The sequence below is a fragment of the Strongylocentrotus purpuratus genome, unplaced genomic scaffold, assembly GCF_000002235.5.
Source record: "Strongylocentrotus purpuratus isolate Spur 01 unplaced genomic scaffold, Spur_5.0 spur5_scaffold_1, whole genome shotgun sequence".
NCBI lineage: Eukaryota > Metazoa > Echinodermata > Echinoidea > Camarodonta > Strongylocentrotidae > Strongylocentrotus > Strongylocentrotus purpuratus.
Genome location: NW_022145594.1, coordinates 14,143 through 32,780, shown reverse-complemented (window position 1 = coordinate 32,780; position 18,638 = coordinate 14,143). Strand labels below are relative to the sequence as shown.

Here is an 18,638-nt window from a genome sequence, read left to right as displayed (position 1 = left end):
GTCAGTAAGTGGAATATTTTATTTAAAGAAAGAGAAAAATGTTGGGTTACCGGCGATTTATATGTATTTTGTTGATTGTGCGATACCATAGTGTCTAGACAAGAGCGCGCGGCAGGGCCAACGAACTCTTACTTGAAATGTGATGGGCTGGGCAAGCGCTATGTGAAACCAACGAATTGTGTGAAACCAAGGAGTACATCTCCTTGGTGAAATGGAAATTACTGAGTGGGGGAGTATGGTCAATTTGGTGAGTTGCACAAAACTGTACGATACTTTTTTTTTCGATATATCCTAAAAGATAGATAAATATAAATCTAGATCTAGAACTAAAATGTTGTAACAAATTAAAAAATGAGACATAATAATCACGTGACGTCTAGTATTTTGGCGACAATAGTTACAACTGTTATTGCAATTGAGTCAAAACTCTATTTTGGGGGCTAATTTTCACGATTAGGTTATTTCTGTCAGCTTGCGCCCAGACGTCCGTACGTCACGTTTAGTACGTACGTGTCTTAGACCTAGATTCTACTTAGTTTACTTCATTTTCTCGGTGGTAAGTTTTCTCTTTACTTACAATAAACACACAATTAACTAATGTTTTTATTTAGGATAAACTTAGACTCTATGTACCGTACATTATACATGTAGGGTGTTTGATCGCGCACCCGGCCGTACCTGTGTGCTAAAATACGTCCCATAGAGATCGCACGTATCCCTATGCAGTCTGCGTGCATTGCGCGACTATGAAAATTGGTCGATGATTTTATATAAATTGAAATTCAAACCTGGCTTTATTACTCGTGATGTTGAAGGTGAACTTCAATGAATGAGGTGTCATATGAAAGATCAGGTTATTCTCCATATTCCCCATATTAGGGGGCTACCCCCAAAATTCTAAAAATGTCTTTGTTAAATCAGTGATTGAAATGTTGTTTGCATCCTAGAATCTAGATCTAAGTTAGGTTTACTCCGACCTAGCCCTAGGCCTACTGAGTCCTAATTCCAAATTTTGCCACTTTCCTGAACCGTGCTCCTCCCCGGGCTTATATCTGGCTAGACGTAAGCAAAATATATATGCACTTATTTTTTTGCTAGCCCCAAGAGATCACTTGCCCCAACAATCAGTTTAAAATTTAAAATTACCCTTCCCCCTATTTGTTGGATCGGCTAAGGGAGGTGTGCGCTCCGTTCAGTCCAAACCATGGTTACATTGCGTAAAATCTGCTAAAATAAGACTTTGTTTTTTTAAATTGTCATTATTTTGACTTGTTTTTTTCATGAATAGACTAGGTCTATCTATTGCTGAAATAAGGACAAACATTTATTTTAGGTCTAGATGTAGAGACAGAGTCTATGTTGCACGTTTTGTTTATCAAAATTGGCAGTTACAGTTACACTGTATGTGCATGCGCAGAGTTGGGCACTCTAGCCAGTAATGTTGATGAAAGTAAATGTTATCAATTTGTTTATCACAATGTTTGTTATTTTGAATTTACTTTCAGTTGCTGATATTCACTCAAATTTGAGCTTACACACTTTCCGTAGAACATCAACATGTAATTGTAAGTATGGTTGTAGTACTAGAAAGACTATAGTATTGACTTTAAAGGTACTAGTCTAGAACTATGTCCCATTATATGGAGGTCAAAAAATAAAAAGGTTAAATTTCAACGACAGTATAGCAAGTAAACCATTGACAAATTACCCCCCTATTCATAAGGACCACTTTTTATAAGTTTGCTATTCATAATGTTGGTTAAATGAATAGCATTTTTTTTTATAAATAGTAGGCAGACGTTAAGTAGTTAATGTGTAAGACTTTTGTTTCTGAGTGGGTATATATCATTTACATCTGTTTTTATCTTTTTTTCCCCTTTAGGTTGGATCTGACCATTTCTCTGAGGTGTGTAATAGCTACGTGGAGTTTTGTCTTTTGTTTTGTTTGTATTTTTTGTGTCATTTGTGTTTTCCTGTCTGGCAACTGGCAGTAATCCACTGATTTGAGCTACGCAGTTGGTGTGCCAAGTGAAAGTTGCTATAGACAAAAGCAATTGTTTTGTGTTGAAGCTTTACTATTATTCTTTGTATTGTCTTGTGTCTTTTTTATTGTCTTGTGTTGTGTGTCTGTTATGTGTTCGTAACTTTCTATCCTTGTTTTTTTCTTGTCTGGCAATCGGCAGTAATCCACTGATTTGAGCTACGCAGTTGGTGTGCCAAGTACAGGTTGCTATAGACAAAAGCAATTGTTTAATGTTTAAGACATTTGATGTTTGAGCTTAGTAACTTGGCCTGTACCCTTGTACTTGCCTGAAGCAATGACTGAATTTCTTTATGCTGAACAAATTCTTTACACTGATTGAATTTCTTTACATTGACTGAATTTCTCTACGCTGAATGTATTCTTAAACTGAATTATTTTTGATACATTCACTGAAACAAAAGATTATAGAAAAAGCTAAAGTTAAAAGAAGTAAATAAAGACCAAGAAAAAACTAAAGAGAAACGTTGAGGAACTAGGAGAAAGGTTGTTAATTTAACTAAAGCAAAGACAGACAGAGTAATTGCTAATTAAAGTATAGAGAAATTTAAAGGAGCTAAAAAGAAAGCAACAGAAACCAAAAACAAGTCTCAAAAAGTGAAACAAATTAAGAAACACCCAAAGAGAATTTTGAAATTAAGAGAACTGAAAAGGAAGCAAAGAGAAACTTTAGAAATAAACTGAGGAGAGAGTAAGAAAAATCAAGGTTGTAGCATGTGAGAGGACAAATAAACATCTTAAATAAGTCAAACCAATTAAAAAGAAAGGAAAGCAGGAAGAGGAGAGCAGTTGCAGATAATTGGAATTTAATATACCTTACAGAATTTTTAGAAAAGCTTTTGTTCATTTGTACTTACTTGAATCTTTGAATTGCTTTCAATGAACTTCTTTAGTTTAAAGTTGACATCCAATACTTGAAAGTTGATTTCTTTACCTGAAAGTTAATATCTACTACCTGAAAGTTGATATACAATGTACATGTAGTACCTGAAAGTTGATTTTATATCTGAAATGATATAATACCTGAAAGTTGATATCTAATACCTGAAAGATGATATTTAGTCCCGAAAAGTTGATATTTAGTCCCGAAAAGTTGATATTTACTACCTGAAAGTTGCTATTTAATATCTGAAAGTTCATATTTGATACTTGAAAGTTGATATCTACTACCTGAAAGTTGATATTTACTACCTGAAAGTTTATATTTAATACCTGAAAGTTGATATCTAGTACCTGAAAGTTGTTGTTTAAACTGAAAGTTGATATTTAATACTTGAAAGTTGATATCTACTACCTGAAAATTGTTAATTACTTCCTGAAAGTTGGTAATTACTACCTGAAAGTTGATATTTAATACCTCAAAGTTGCTATCTAATACTGAAAGTTGATATATAATTCTGAAGTTGATAATTAGTTCTTGAAAGTTTATTTCTATACGTGAAAGTTGATTTTTATAGTAGGAGAATTTGAGAAGTTGTATTAATTGTTTTTGCTTTGTGATTGAGTTGGCCTTAGAATATTTTCAGAATTAACAAGAAGCTCAGGAAAAAAGACACATATTATTATCTCAGACACTCATTGATATAGTTTAATCTTGTTCATATTGGAATCTAGATCAAACATATAGTGTTATTATATTGTATGACCTGAACTTAAGCCATGGCTTTTTTGACATCGGAATGTAAAGAATTGATAGATGAAATTGAGGTATTGTGTATTATTGTAAAAGCTAGAGAAATTGAAAGCAGAATAAAACAAGCAGACAGTATTTGTAAAAGCCAATGTGAAAGTTGTACATTTGACAGGAAAACATTTGGTCAAACGCAATGTGAAGAGTGTAAGAGATGGTACCATGATTGCTTCATAAACTCTGGTATATGTAAAGGAAAAACAGATTATTTGAATGTGGTATGGATATGCATTTGTGGGTACTCAAATTACTCATGTAGTATCATTGACAATTTCGGTATTTTTTCAGATGATGGATACTATGATTTCTTGATTGACGAATGCATTATTGACCATGATGAGTACACAGTACAGAGTGGACAGCAAAGAACACCTGGAACATGTCTCAAAGAAATGTCTGGAGGAGGATCAAGAAAATCAAAGAAACCACACAAGAAAGGTAAATCATATAAGGCAAAGTTGAAAGGTTCTACATTTTCTGGTGATAAAAGAAGGAAAAATATTGAGAAAAATGCAGAGAGTGATCAATGTAGTAGCATAAATAAAGACAGTGAAATTGGAATTCAGGAGGGCAATAAGAAAAGTGACATAGAAAATGACGTTGAAGGATGTGATTGGGTTAGAGTCAAAAACAGGACAAATTCAAAGTCAAAGGTCAGCTAATTTTGTTCACACTGATGATGCCTTGATGGATCGTCCAAAGGTCAATCGAAAAAGAAAGATGGGCACTGTTGAAGTGTCTGAAGATGGTACAGTTATTTTGAGGAAAGACCATGTAAGAAAAAGGCAGATTAGAAAAGGAGTTAATGATAAAGGAATGAAACAAACCAATAGCTTGTTTGGAACTAGTGAAACAAAATGTCAAAGTGATATTAATACTAAATGTGAAAGTTCAGACATTGAAACAAGATGCAACCTGTTTGATACTAGTCTTGTTGCTTCTGGGCACTTTCATCAGAGTGACAAACAATTTGGATCAAGTAGTGGAAAACAGTGTAAATGTAATGGTTTAATGTCAATGATATATTCGAAAACAAAAAGTCCAAGTACATGGAATAGAGATGACCTTGATTGCATACTTCTGAGAGGAAATCGCCTTTATGAATCTATTACAGACATTTCTGCTTGCAACCATGACTTGTTACAAACATCAGATTTGCCATGTAATATAGAAGATGGTAAGCACGAGTACACTGTGCACTATGCTGAAACTGTAAATGGATATGTAACTGAACTTAAAGATCAACAGAAGGATGCAAAGTTTTTACCTCTTTCTGCTGCTTTAGAAGAAACTCTTGACAAAAGTGATGTAACTTTTGTTAATTTTGGAAACGAAACATTATCAGTCATGTCTTCGTGTGATGGTTACTACATTTTCGATCCTCATTCTCGTAATCATTTAGGAATTGATGTAGGAAATGGGACAAGTATTTTGATGCATGCGAAGTCATACCAAGGTGTTCATAAGTACATCATTCAACTTGCATTGTCGATGAATTATCAGTGTAATGGTGTTTTTTAAGTAATGGGTGCAACTGCGACAGGAAAATCTGAGAACTGTGTGTCTCCAGTAATTGAACAGCATGATCCAAAGTATTCAATTGAAGATATGCTCTGTGTTTCACACAACGAAGACAGAGTTCAGAAGAATAGTGTAAATACAGATGTTGTCAATTGTGATAAGGAAAGTTGTGTGGAAAGTGACAGTGATGTAATAAAGCTGACAGACACAGCCCGCATAAAAACGTATGACTTTGAATACTGCATATCAGACACGCAGCAGTATAGTACAAGTACTGCTCCTACATCTTTGAAAGATTATCAAAGAATTGAAGAGAAAGTTGAGAACAAGGATAAATGCTTAGATTATTCTATGCAGTTTGTGTCACAAGACAAGGACGACATACATGTACATGTAGATCTACATAGTGGAAAGACTGAGAATGTAAACAGAGATCAAGCATTTATGTTAGAGAGTAGCAGTACTAGAATGAAGCAAACACCTTGCCAAAAAGAGTATAATAGTGATAATGATGATATTCAGCCTACATGTTTATCCCACGTGAAGGAGTTTAAATTTGAAAGTTGCACATCAGATATGCAGCAACGTTACGTAATACATGTACTTTCCCCATATCTTTAAATGCTGTAAACACACAGGAAGAGTGCACTAACATTCTTGAAACAAGCTTACATAAACATATGCAATCTGTGCCACAAACAAAAGGCAAGGTGATTGTCCAGGATAAAACTACCAAGAAAGTAAATGGAAGTAAAGTTGTTGAGGCTTGTAACAGTACTAGCATTATGTGTGCATCTCTTTTAAAGGAGAGTGGATATGGGAAATCTAAGTTAAGCTTGCAACAAGATGATACTTGTATGGCTTCCACATCTACTGGTTTAGGCATACAAAAAGACAAATGTAAAGGTGGCACATCTAACACCAATGTTGATAGTTCTACCGCATTACTACCTGTTGTTCATGGAAACTTCAATCAAGGAAATTATAGATTTGGTGAAAATAGTGGAAAGCAATGTGTGGCCAATTGTTTGTCAGCTGTGATGTTTAGCAGAATCAAGAATATACAATACTGGTGCAGTAAGGATTTAGATAATATTCTAGTTCATGGCAATGAGTTGTATGGCCTTATTCGAAAGATCAATACAAAAAGTCAGGACTTTTTGTTGATATCAAATCTACCTGAAGTTCTAGAAGGTTTTGATGATGTATTTACAATGAATTACAAAGAACCTGTTAAAGGTTACATTATTGGAAAAGAAATGCCTGAATATAAATGGATTATTTTGAAACGAGCCCTTGCTCAAGAACTTTGTCAACATGATGCTTGTTTTTTCACTTTCAATGGAAGCACACTCATTGTCATATCCACACTTGATGGTTATTGCATTTTTGATTCACATTCGAGATCCAAGACTGGCCTCCAAATTCAGGATGGCAAGAGCATTCTTATGTTTACATCATCATGGCAAGGTGTTTACAAGCATATTACAAACTTAGCTAGGTCTATGAATGTTGGTTTTCTTAATGCATGTTACGAATTGACTGGTGTAGATCTTCATAGAAGTTCAGGAGACTCTGAAACATTAAATGAAAAACTGCCAAAGTTATTGACAAGTGAACCTGGAACAGAAACTCAAATCCCAAGCAATGAAAGCACTATAAATGCAATACATGTTGAGGGTAATAAAGAACCTGATAATGAATGTAAACAAAGAAATATTGCATTTGAAGTGATTCAAGAAAACAATTCTGAGTGTACATCTGAGATACTTAATACCAAGAAATGTGAAACCAAAGATAGTTATACAATTGGTTATGAAAAGTCTCCTAAGCAAGAATATAATGATAGGTTGTTCACTGAAAATTTGATGTCACATGTTGAAAGGAAAGGCCTTGAATGCCCTTTAATTTCTCAGAAAAACGCTGTGTTGAAGCTTGACAAAACCACAAATGAAGAAACCTGTTGTATAGTAAATCATAAAAAGAACAGAAAAAACAGTACACAAAATAATAGTAGTAAAGATGGCAGTAATACTAGTATGCAATATTCTGCAGGAATAGAAGGTACATGTAATACCAATTTGTTCTACGAAGGAGAGGTTGTGCAAATTAAAAAAATGAAACTGGAGCTGCATAAAATACCTACTTCCACTGGTAATATGACTATAAGTAAATCTCAGCAATTTTCTACCTGTAAAGTTATAAAAACAAATGTTTGCCAGAAAAAAATGATGATTAATGACAAAGATGAAAAAATTGGTTGTGAAGCTGCAAGCAAAGATTTATCACTTGAACATGAAAATGATGATGTTGTTGTATTAGGTGTTACAAGAAAAAATCTTTTTTTTGAACCCATTGTAAAACAAGATAAGTTAAAGCTATGTAGAAAATTGAGTATTTCACATAAACATCTACTTCAGTCTGCCGATGCTGTTATTCCAAATCAATGTTTAGGGTGTCCACTTGAACTGAAAACAATCATTGGTGATGGTAATTGCTTTTATCGTAGTATTTCCTATGCAATCTGTAAATTTGAAGATAATCATATGGACATAAGAGTTGCGGTTGTAGATTTTCTCACATCAAACTCTGATATTTTTGTTGGTTATTTGGGAAGAAATTTTTCTTCCGTTTTACAATATGCAAAAAGCCAAAGAATAATGGATTATGGCATATGGGCATCAGAGATAGAGATATTAGTAACTGCGAATTTGCTGGAAATCGATATTTACATTTATGATGAAGAATTGAAACGTTGGCATATATTTTGTGGGAATAAAGCCAAAATGGGAGAGGTTACAACAAACAGAGGCATATATTTAAACCATACAGGTGGAATACATTATGATGTTGTGTTATCTGTGCAAAGTAATGGTGTTATTGAGATTGTCGCTGATGCTGAAGATTTTCATAAAAGTTATGAAGATGCTGAGTATATTAATGAGGATGGAATTGACAGGAATTGTGAAGAGCCTCCCAGCAAAAAAATAAGAATAAATAGTGCTTCAGACATTTTTGACCAAGAAGGTAATAAATCATGTAAGGATGCATCTATTGAACCTAGAAGAGTGTTTTCAAGATTCAGGGGTAAAGCAAGGAAAACTGGATACAAAAGGAAACTTAAACAACAGAAAGTGAAAATGAAGTTATCTAGGGTAAAACCAATCCTTAAAGAAAGTAAATACAAGACAAGTGAATTGTACAGGACAAAGCAAAACTCTGTCAAAAAGACCAAATATAAGACAGATGACTTGTTTCGTTCTAAAATATTATCTGATGAAAAGATTAAATACCAGACAAATAAAGTGCATCAATCTCAAAAGAAATCTGCCCAAAAAATTAGATACAACACAGATGAAATGCATAGATGTCAGAAAATATTGGGCAAAAAAATGAAAATGAAATACAAGACAGATGAACTGCATCGATCTCAGACAAAAATAGCTCAAAGCAGAAAATACAAAACTAATGATATATATCAATCAAAGAAGAAAAGAGCAATATTTTTGAAGTATAACACTGATGTAAATTTTAGACTAAGTCATAATATGTATCATCGTATTAAGTATAAAAGCAACGCTTCGCATAGAAATTATATGCTACAAAAATCACGATTGCAGTATGGAAGAAAGAAAAATTTGAGCTTTTACCAAGATTGCAAAGACAAATACCACAGGAATGTTTTGTTTAGAACAAAAAAATTGCGTGCACTAAGACTGAAGTATGGATTAGATAAAACTTATTCTGCAGCACTGCGGCAAAAACAAAAAAATCATTATCATAAGAAGAAAAGTATCTGTGATGTTATAAGTAAGTTCCAAAAGTTTCATTGTAATGGACCAGAATACGTTTGCTCAGTATGTTTGAAATTATTGTTTCGTACTCAAGTTTTGCAATGTCATAAATTGAAATATAAAATAAGTAAATGCATATCTGAAAAGTACCTTCATGTTTGTACAAGTTCTTGTTCTAAAGACTGTATGATTAAACTGTGCCGAGGCAAACTGTGGATTTGTTACACATGTCATCGAAAATTGAAACAAAATAAAGTGTCATCAGAAGCTTGGACTAATAATCTACATTTGAATGACATACCGGACACTTTACTGAAATTGAATAGCCTTGAATGTCATTTGATTTCACAAAATATTTCTTTCATGAAAATTGTTTGTTTACCAAAGGGAGGACAGTTTTCTGTAAAAGGTCCTGTTGTCAGTGTACCATCGAATATGTCAAAAGCAGTTAGTGTACTTCCAAGACAACCATGTGATGATCAATTAGTACGTGTCAAGCTTAAAAGAAAGTTGTCGTATAAAGGGTATTATGAATATCGTAATGTCAATACCAAAAATGTCATGGATGCTTTGCAGTATTTGAAGAAATATAATAAATGGTATCATACAATAGATATTGATGCAATGTGGACTATTGAACATATTGAAGAAAGCGAAACTGTTGTAATTGATGATAATTCTGAAACTGTAAAGAATGATGAATGTGGTGAACAATTAGATATTGCTAAAGAAGAAAAACTTTTCCTGAATACTACAGCACAAAATGAAACAAATAAAGAAGCCATTGATGAGGATAATGATAAGCTAAGAGGATTACCACTTGATTCCTGTCTCCAAGAAGAAACTATCCATGTTGCTCATGATGATAATCATGATAATAAAATGAAAAATAAATGTATTGTCGAATTAGATAATGAAAAACATGAAAAAAAGGCAACAGATGAAATGAAAACACAAAATGAATCAAATGAAGAAGAAGTCATTGATGATGATGATGATGATGATGATGATGATGATAAGTTACGAGGAATACCACTTGACTCTTGTCTCCAACCTGTAAATATTGGGCAACAATTACTGGATGAAGAATTTGCTGACATTTTATGTATTGCTCCATGTGAAGGATCAACTCCTTTACGTATTTTATTTAATCTATGGACTGAAGCACAAACATTTCCTACCCTTTTTCCACAAGGTCTTAATACATATCATGAAAAACGTGATCAGAAAATTTCACTAAAAAGGTATTTCCATAATCGATTAATGAATGTAGATAACAGATTTGCACAAAATACAGACTATATATTTTATGCACAATACATAAGTGAAATTGAAAATGTAATGTCTAGTATATCTATAGCTTTACGAACAGGTGGTCAAAAGACCAGTGACGATAAAGAAGTGACAGCCTCTATGCTAAAGAATGATAAAGAAGTGAGTAAAATTTTGAAGTCTGATAGAGGTTATAGATTCCTGTCATCTGTAAGAGGAACACCTCCATATTGGCAAAGAGTTCAAAAAGACTTGCTAGCAATGATTCGTCAGCTGGGAATACCAACTTTTTTTGTCAGCTTTTCAAGCGCTGATTTAAGATGGCCAGAAGTAGTAAATACAATTTTAAAACAACAAGGTGATACTACAAGGACTGCGGAAACGATGGATTGGAATGAGAAATGTGCTGTATTAAGAAGTAATCCTGTCACAGCTGCTCGAATGTTTGACAAAAGATTTCATCTGTTTGTTACAAATGTTATTAAATCTAAAGCAAAACCAATAGGTAAAGTAGTAGACTCTTTTTTTAGAGTGGAATTTCAATTACGTGGAAGTCCTCATATTCATGGGCTTGTGTGGATTGAAAATGCTCCTAAACTAGACACAGATAGTGATGAAAGAGTTCAAGAATTTGTTGATGAATACATTACATGCCATTTGCCAACAACAGAAGAGGATGAAGAATTGAAGGATATACTAGAACATGTGCAAATGCATAGCAAAAAACATTCTAAATCTTGTAAAAAGGGGCGCAAAGAATGTCGCTTTAATTTTCCTAGACCTCCTTCACAAAGAACATTTGTGGTTAGACCGAAACCTGATAAAGACCCGTTTGTTATGGCTAAAGCTAGGGATCTAGTATCATCAGTGAAAGACAAATTGAGGGATGCTACAAGTGAATACAATAGTATAGAAGAATTGTTTGAAGAGCTTAATACATCACAGAAGGAATTTGAAAAGGCATATTGTATGGTTGCAGAAAGGGTATCTATTGTACATAGTCGAAATTTAAAATCTGTATGGGTAAATCAATATAATAAACATGTATTGCGTGCTTGGAATGCTAATTGTGATATACAGTTTGTATGTGATGTATATGCTTGTGTTCAGTATATAGTGGCCTACATTTCTAAATCAGAACGTGAATTGGGCAAGGTTTTGCAAGCTGTTTATGATGAAATATCAACTGGTAATAACGATACTAAAAAATGTATGAAGGAACTTGGCCATGCTTTTATTAAAAATAGAGAAGTTTCCGCTCAAGAAGCTGTGTATAGAGTGTGTGGTCTCAGTTTAAAGGAATTTTCACGAAAAGTAGAATTCATACCGGTCGGTGAAAATCCAACAAGATTAAGTTTACCATTGTCAATCATTAAGTCAAAATCAGATGATGATGATAATATTTGGGCCAAGAACAAGGTAGACAGGTACAAGAATCGTCCTCATAATGAAGTGTTTGAATTTATGTGTTTAGCAACTTTCTGTTCTGAATACAGGGTTTTGTATGGTAAGCAAAGAAAACAACAGAAGAATATTCATAAATTGTTGAATGGACATGGTTTTGTGCAGAAAAGAACAAAGAAAAATGCTATCATTAGGTATCCAAGATTTAATGTTGAGACAAATACTGAAAGGTTTTATCAAAGTATGCTTCAACTTTTTTTACCTTATAGAACAAATGTTGAACTAAAGCCATCAGAGTTTAAGTGTTATGAACAATTCTTTTTTCTTGGAAGTGTGCAACTCAATTTGAAGGTTAAAAAGGTTCGGACAGTAGTTGCCAGAAATAAAGCTTTCTATGAAAAAGATGCAGAATCATTTGATAAAGCAAAGAAATTTCTTGAGAATATGCCAGAAGATATTGATGCTTGGTCAACCTTGTGTCCAGAATCAGAGAAAAGTAGGCTTGAGGAAGAGAATGACAAAGACTCTGTTACATATGAGAGTGATAGCGAGTGTGCGGTACCTGACTTATGTACGAAGGATAGTAGTGATTCACACCATAGGATTGAATTACGTGAACCTAAATTGTCAGAGCAAGATAAAATGTCGTTATTTAGATCCATGAACACTAAACAATGTGAAGTCTTTTACAAAGTGAGAGAATGGTGTATTAATAAGACATTAGACTCTAACATTGACCCTTTTTTTGCGTTCCTTACTGGAGGAGCTGGTGTTGGAAAATCACATCTTGTACGATGTATATATACAGAAGCAACACGGATATTAGCGAAAACTTCTGAAAACCCTGATTCCATTGTAGTTTTGAAAGTTGCACCAACTGGTGTTGCAGCCTTTAACATTCAAGGTCTAACAATACATAGTGCTTTCTCACTCCCCCTTAGAATGCGTTTACCTTATGTGCCACTGACTGAAGAGAGACTTAGTTCGTTGCGAAACACTTTATCTCAAGTTCAAATTGTTATAATTGATGAAATTTCTATGGTGGATCAGAATATTTTTGGTTATATTCATGGACGTCTTCAACAAATAAAAGGAAAATCTAGTGATTTTGGTCATGTAAGTGTTATTGCTGTGGGAGACTTTTATCAATTGGCTCCAGTGGGAGGCATACCTTTGTATAATGAATCTGTTAATTCAAGTTTATGGCATGACAATTTCAAGATAATAGAACTAGACGAGATAATGCGTCAGAAAGATGATGCTGAGTTTGCAAATTTACTGAACAAATTGCGCATAAGAAAAAGAAATGAGGATGTAGATGAACATGATCTATCACTTTTAAGAAGTTGTGAGACTCATGAATATACGGAAGATGTTTTACATATCTATCCTAAAAATAAAGATGTTGATGCACATAATATACACATGCTGTCTACAAAATTTCAAAGAAATCAAAGTTACTAAAGCAGTTGATTCTAACCCTAAATCTATTTCTATAAAGAAAAACAAAAAAGAAAAAGTAACATTACCTGAAAAATTATCCATTGCAGTTGGAGTGAGGGTTATTCTTACACGAAACATAGATACATCAGACGGTTTAAGTAATGGCCAAATTGGAACTGTAAAGGCATTCATTGAAGGAACTGAACCATTTACACTAAAGTATATATATGTGCAGTTTGATAATGATAAAGTTGGTGCCAAATTTAGAAAGACTAATAACGTATGTAAAGATTATGAAAATTCTGTTCGTATTGCAAAAGTAGAGGAGGTTCATGATAATTTTAAACGCTTGCAATTTCCATTAAAGCTAGCATATGCTTCAACAATTCACAAAGTTCAAGGTTTAAGTTTGGAAAAGTGTTTATTTAATATGAAAGGTATCTTTTGTGCTGGCCAAGCTTATGTGGGATTGAGCCGTTTAACATCTTTAAAAGGACTGACTTTGAAAGAGTTTGATATTAAATACATATATTGTAATGAGAGTATTTCCGAGTCCATTGCAGAAATGCCTCACTTTTTGGAAACACAATGTACACCAAGCTTATCTAATGAGCAGATGATAATATTACATAATGTTCAAGGTTTAAGATTACACTTTGAAGACCTTTGTAAACAGATTCAAAATATGAATGCAGACTTTATTTGCCTCACAGAAACCTGGCTGAAAGATGAGTATTTTCCTTTGGATGTAGAATTATCAGATTACAAAAGTTACCATCAACCAAGACACATGGCTTATAATAATTCAAGTGAAATAACTACCAAACTTGGACAACAAACACATGGTGGAGTGTCATGTTACGGCAAAATTATCAAATCATTTTCTAGATTACATTTAACAAATAACATTGAAAATATTGCTATTCACATAGTTTCAAAGTTTTCAGTCTTACTTGTTGTAATATATAGACCAGCCTCATACAAGATGTCTGTGTTTCTCATGCATTTGAAGAATTTGGTAGAAACAGCTCATAATCATAGTAACAAAGTTATCATTATGGGAGATTTTAATGAAAATTATACACAAAGTTCTTGTTTAGTAAAGTTTTTCATTAGTTATGGATATAAGCAATTTGTAACCAATCCAACAACAGAAAGAGGAACTATAATAGACCATGTTTACATAAGAGGGTTTGATTTGCAAGATATATGTATTGTACCAACTTACTATAGTTATCATGAATGTATTAAGATCCTAGTTTAGCATTACTGCATATTTGTCAACAAGGAAAGTAATACAAGCTTTATTTTTAGTGCTAAATTGTATCCGGCAATGTGAACACTCCCTGTACCGTGGAGGAGTCCAAGTCTACCCCCCTCAAGTTCTTGATTGAGAAGCACGCTGGTGGTGTAGAGGGGGGTTGGGATAACCTCTTAGCTGTCAACCCAGGGGGTTCATCTACTTCTATGATCCCTAAAGAGTGAGTATTAAAGCCCCTCTGCACTAGATCGGCTAGGAGAGATTAGAGGGATTAGTGTGATCACTGACAGGTGGTTATCTCATCAACTCAGCTCTTAATTAACATAAGAAAAAGAGGATCATGAGAGACCAATGGGCACCGCTTAGGTATGCATAATCCTGTCAAGCATCATTGCAGGAACTTTGAGAATTTTCAATCTCTGTTTCTTCCCCATTATGCTAACTTTCAGATCATCTGCAGGAGGGAAGCTCTGTGGTTCGCTGGCTTTGGACGTTAACACAACTAGGGCACCAAACTCTTCAACATCTCAGGCGATGTGAACACTCCCTGTTCCGTGGAGAAGTCCAAGTCTACCCCCCTCAAGTTCTTGGTTGAGAAGCACGCTGGTGGTGTAGTGGATGGTTGGGATAACCTCTTAGCTGTCAACCCAGGGGTTTTATCTACTTCTATGATCCCTAAAGAGTGAGTATTAATGCCCCTCTGCACTAGATTAGCCAGGAGGGATTAGAGGGATAAGTGTGGTCACTGACAGGTGGTTATCTCATCAACTCAGCTCTTAATTAACATAAGAAAAAGAGGATCATGGGAGACCAATGGGCACCGCTTAGGTATGCATAATCCTGTCAACAAGCATCATTGCAGGAACTTTGAGGATTTTCAATCTCTGTTTCTTTCCCATTATGCTAACTTTCAGATCATCTGCAGGAGGGGAGCTCTGTGGTTCGCTGGCTTTGGATGGAACGCAACCAGGCCACCTAGCTCTTCAACATCTCAGGCAATGTGAACACTCCCTGTACCGTGGAGGAGTCCAAGTCTACCCTCTCAAGTTCTTGATTGAGAAGCACGCTGGTGGTGTAGAGGGCGGTTGGGATAACCTCTTGGCTGTCAACCCAGGGGGTGCATCTACTTCTATGATCCCTAAAGAGTGAGTATTAATGCCCCTCTGCACTAGATCGGGCCAGGAGGGATTAGAGGGATAAGTGTGGTCACTGACAGGTGGATATAATTAACATAAGAAAAAGAGGATCATGGGGGACTAATGGACACCGCTTAGGTATGCATAATCCTGTCAATAAGCATCTTTGCAGGAACTTTGAGAATTTTCAATCTCTGTTTCTTCCCCCATTATGCTGACTTTCAGATCATCTGCAGGAGGGGAGATCTGTGGTTCGCTGGCTTTGGACGTGAACGCAACCAGGCCACCAATCTCTTCAACATCTCAGGCAAGTGAACACTCCCTGTACCGTGGAGAAGTCCAAGTCTACCCCTCTCAAGTTCTTGATTGAGAAGCACGCTGGTGGTGTAGAGGGCGGTTGGGATAACCTCTTGGCTGTCAACCCAGGGGGTTCATCTACTTCTATGATCCCTAAAGAGTGAGTATTAATGCCCCTCTGCACTAGATCAGCCAGGAGGGATTAGAGGGATTAGTGTGGTCACTGAAAGGTGGTTATCTCATCAACTGAGCTCTTAATTAACATAAGAAAAAGAGGATAATGGGAGACTAATGGGCACCGCTTAGTTATGCATTATCCTGTCAACAAGCATCATTGCAGGAACTTTGAGGATTTTCAATCTCTGTTTCTTCCCCATTATGCTAACTTTCAGATCATCTGCAGGAGGGGAGCTCTGCGGTTCGCTGGCTTTGGACGTGAACGCAACCAGGCCACCAAACTCTTCAACATCTCAGGCAATGTGAACACTCCCTGTACCGTGGAGGAGTCCAAGTCTACCCCCCTCAAGTTCTTGATTAAGAAGCACGCTGGTGGTGTAGAGGGGGGTTGGGATAACCTCTTGGCTGTCAACCCAGGGGGTTCATCTACTTCTATGATCCCTAAAGAGTGAGTATTAATGCCCCTCTGCACTAGATCAGCCAGGAGGGATTAGAGGGATGAGTGTGGTCACTGACAGGTGGTTATCTCATCAACTCAGCTCTTAATTAAAATAAGAAAAAGAGGATCATGGGAGACCAATGGGCACCGCTTAGTTATGCATAATCCTGTCAACAAGCATCATTGCAGGAACTTTGAGGATTTTCAATCTCTGTTTCTTCCCCATTATGCTAACTTTCAGATCATCTGCAGGAGGGGAGCTCTGTGGTTCGCTGGCTTTGGACGTGAACGCAACCAGGCCACCAAACTCTTCAACATCTCAGGCAATGTGAACAAGAGTGAGTATTAATGCCCCTCTGCACTAGATCAGCCAGGAGGGATTAGAGGGATTAGTGTGGTCACTGACAGGTGGTTATCTCATCAACTCGGCTCTTAATTATCATAAGAAAAAGAGGATCATGGGGGACCAATGGGCACCACTTAGGTTGCAGAACCGTAATACTGATGACAATTAATGAAAAGTTTTGTTTTTGTTTTCAATTTTGATAGTAAGTTAGGTGAAAGAACAGTTAGAAACATTGTTATGATATACTATAACAGTAGCAATTCACAACTTTATAGTTCACATTTCATTCCTATAAATCAACTCGTCATCTCACAGTGTATATTATTATAATGATATAATAATAATACAACACTTATAATATGCACCATTATCTATCATGGTGCAGTGAAAGGAAAATAGACAAAATAAAGAAGAATATGAGATAAATTGTATTTCAATTATTTTGCTCTTCTTCAGAACAACTTGTTATTGCAATTTGATATTACTTTTAGATCATACACGATTACACATACATTCATTGTTGTAGAAAATGAAAGCAAAATTGAAATGCAAAAAATAATGAAGTGAAAATTCATAGCACACACTTTTTATTCTTCTTCTATTGCAGGTACCTCATTTTGAATCATTGGTAGATAGATGGCTCTTTGCACTTTGACCAATGACCTTATCTATATTTCATCCATCAAGCACCGATGATTTGTTATTATCTCCAGCAATGCACATGATTGGAATAAACAACCTCACACAACTGATATTGGCACTGTCTTATTTATTTGTATGGATTCTTTTATGTAATACTTGTTTTAAGTAAGTGAAAATTGCATGATTTAAAAACCACTAAAATGTTTACAATATTGACTATCCTTTTTGTGGTTTTGATATTTGATTAGAATCATAATTATACACATGAAAACATTGAAAAGTTACATCCTAGTGAAAATAGAATTTTGTACAATGTCTTCATATTTAATTATTACAAATTTCTTGCTTGAAAGACACTTTTTGTGTGTATGTGAAAAAAGAGCGAAAGAAGGAACTGATTCTTTAATGGGAAATTTAACTTTACTATAAAATTGTTCTGAGGAAGAAAAAAAAAATCATATAAGCAGATTGGTGAAATTTTAAACAAAATCAGTCAAACTAGGAAATTATTAATTTGTGAAATTTGTAAACACTAGACATATGGGAATCTCAAATTGGCAAATGAACCATTCAACTGTGATGTATTTGTGGTATTTTTTTCATTGGTTGGAGACTAAATATCATTAATTTCTGTTTTTCTTCTAAACGCCTTTTCATTTCAGGCAAATCTAAAAGTACATTTTGGGTAGCACGTTGATATAGATCTTCCACACAAAAAAATCTACCTACCGGTAGTCGTAAATTTAGGAAATTCTCATTTTAGTCTTTTTGTGTAATGGAACAAATGTTAGAGTTTGCTGCCACTACATTACAGTGACATAAAAATTAAAGTTTTCCTATTTATTTTTTTCTGTTAAACTTGTCATCACTATTGCATTATTAAAATCATTATTACTGTGGTAATTGCTTATTTCTATTTTTGTAGTAGATGTGACATGGAAATTAGAAAAACATCTATGAAAGAAAGATGTGAATATGAAAAAGAAAGAATACATAAATGGAATTACATAGAAAAGAAGATAGATGAATGAGAGGGAAAATAACAAGAGTAAATGAGAGATAGAAGTGTGTGTGTGGAGAGGGGAGGGGTGACAACAGCATTTTAAATGGGATAACCTTGCTATCCATAAGGATCATTATTCATAAATGTCATTATTCATAAGGGTTGCTATTTA

General features: G+C 34.7%; 1 long non-coding RNA gene across 3 annotated transcripts; it reads left to right on the top strand.

The window, feature by feature from the left end:
- The first annotated feature begins 220 nt into the window (after positions 1-220).
- LOC594282 lies at positions 221-18,362 on the top strand. 3 transcript variants are annotated; one of them, XR_004062478.1, is made up of 6 exons: positions 221-556; positions 1,506-1,565; positions 1,883-1,906; positions 4,020-4,169; positions 15,341-15,571; positions 15,788-16,245. It is a non-coding gene; the product is annotated as an uncharacterized LOC594282 (long non-coding RNA). The 3 variants fall into 3 exon arrangements; XR_004062477.1 differs by lacking the exons at positions 221-556; positions 1,506-1,565; positions 1,883-1,906 and adding exons at positions 16,252-16,484; positions 16,717-16,813; positions 17,429-18,362 and having other exon boundaries at positions 3,793-4,169; positions 15,788-16,019; XR_004062476.1 differs by lacking the exons at positions 221-556; positions 1,506-1,565; positions 1,883-1,906; positions 4,020-4,169; positions 15,788-16,245 and adding exons at positions 9,992-14,646; positions 14,876-15,108 and having other exon boundaries at positions 15,341-15,432.
- Positions 18,363-18,638: the final 276 nt, after the last annotated feature.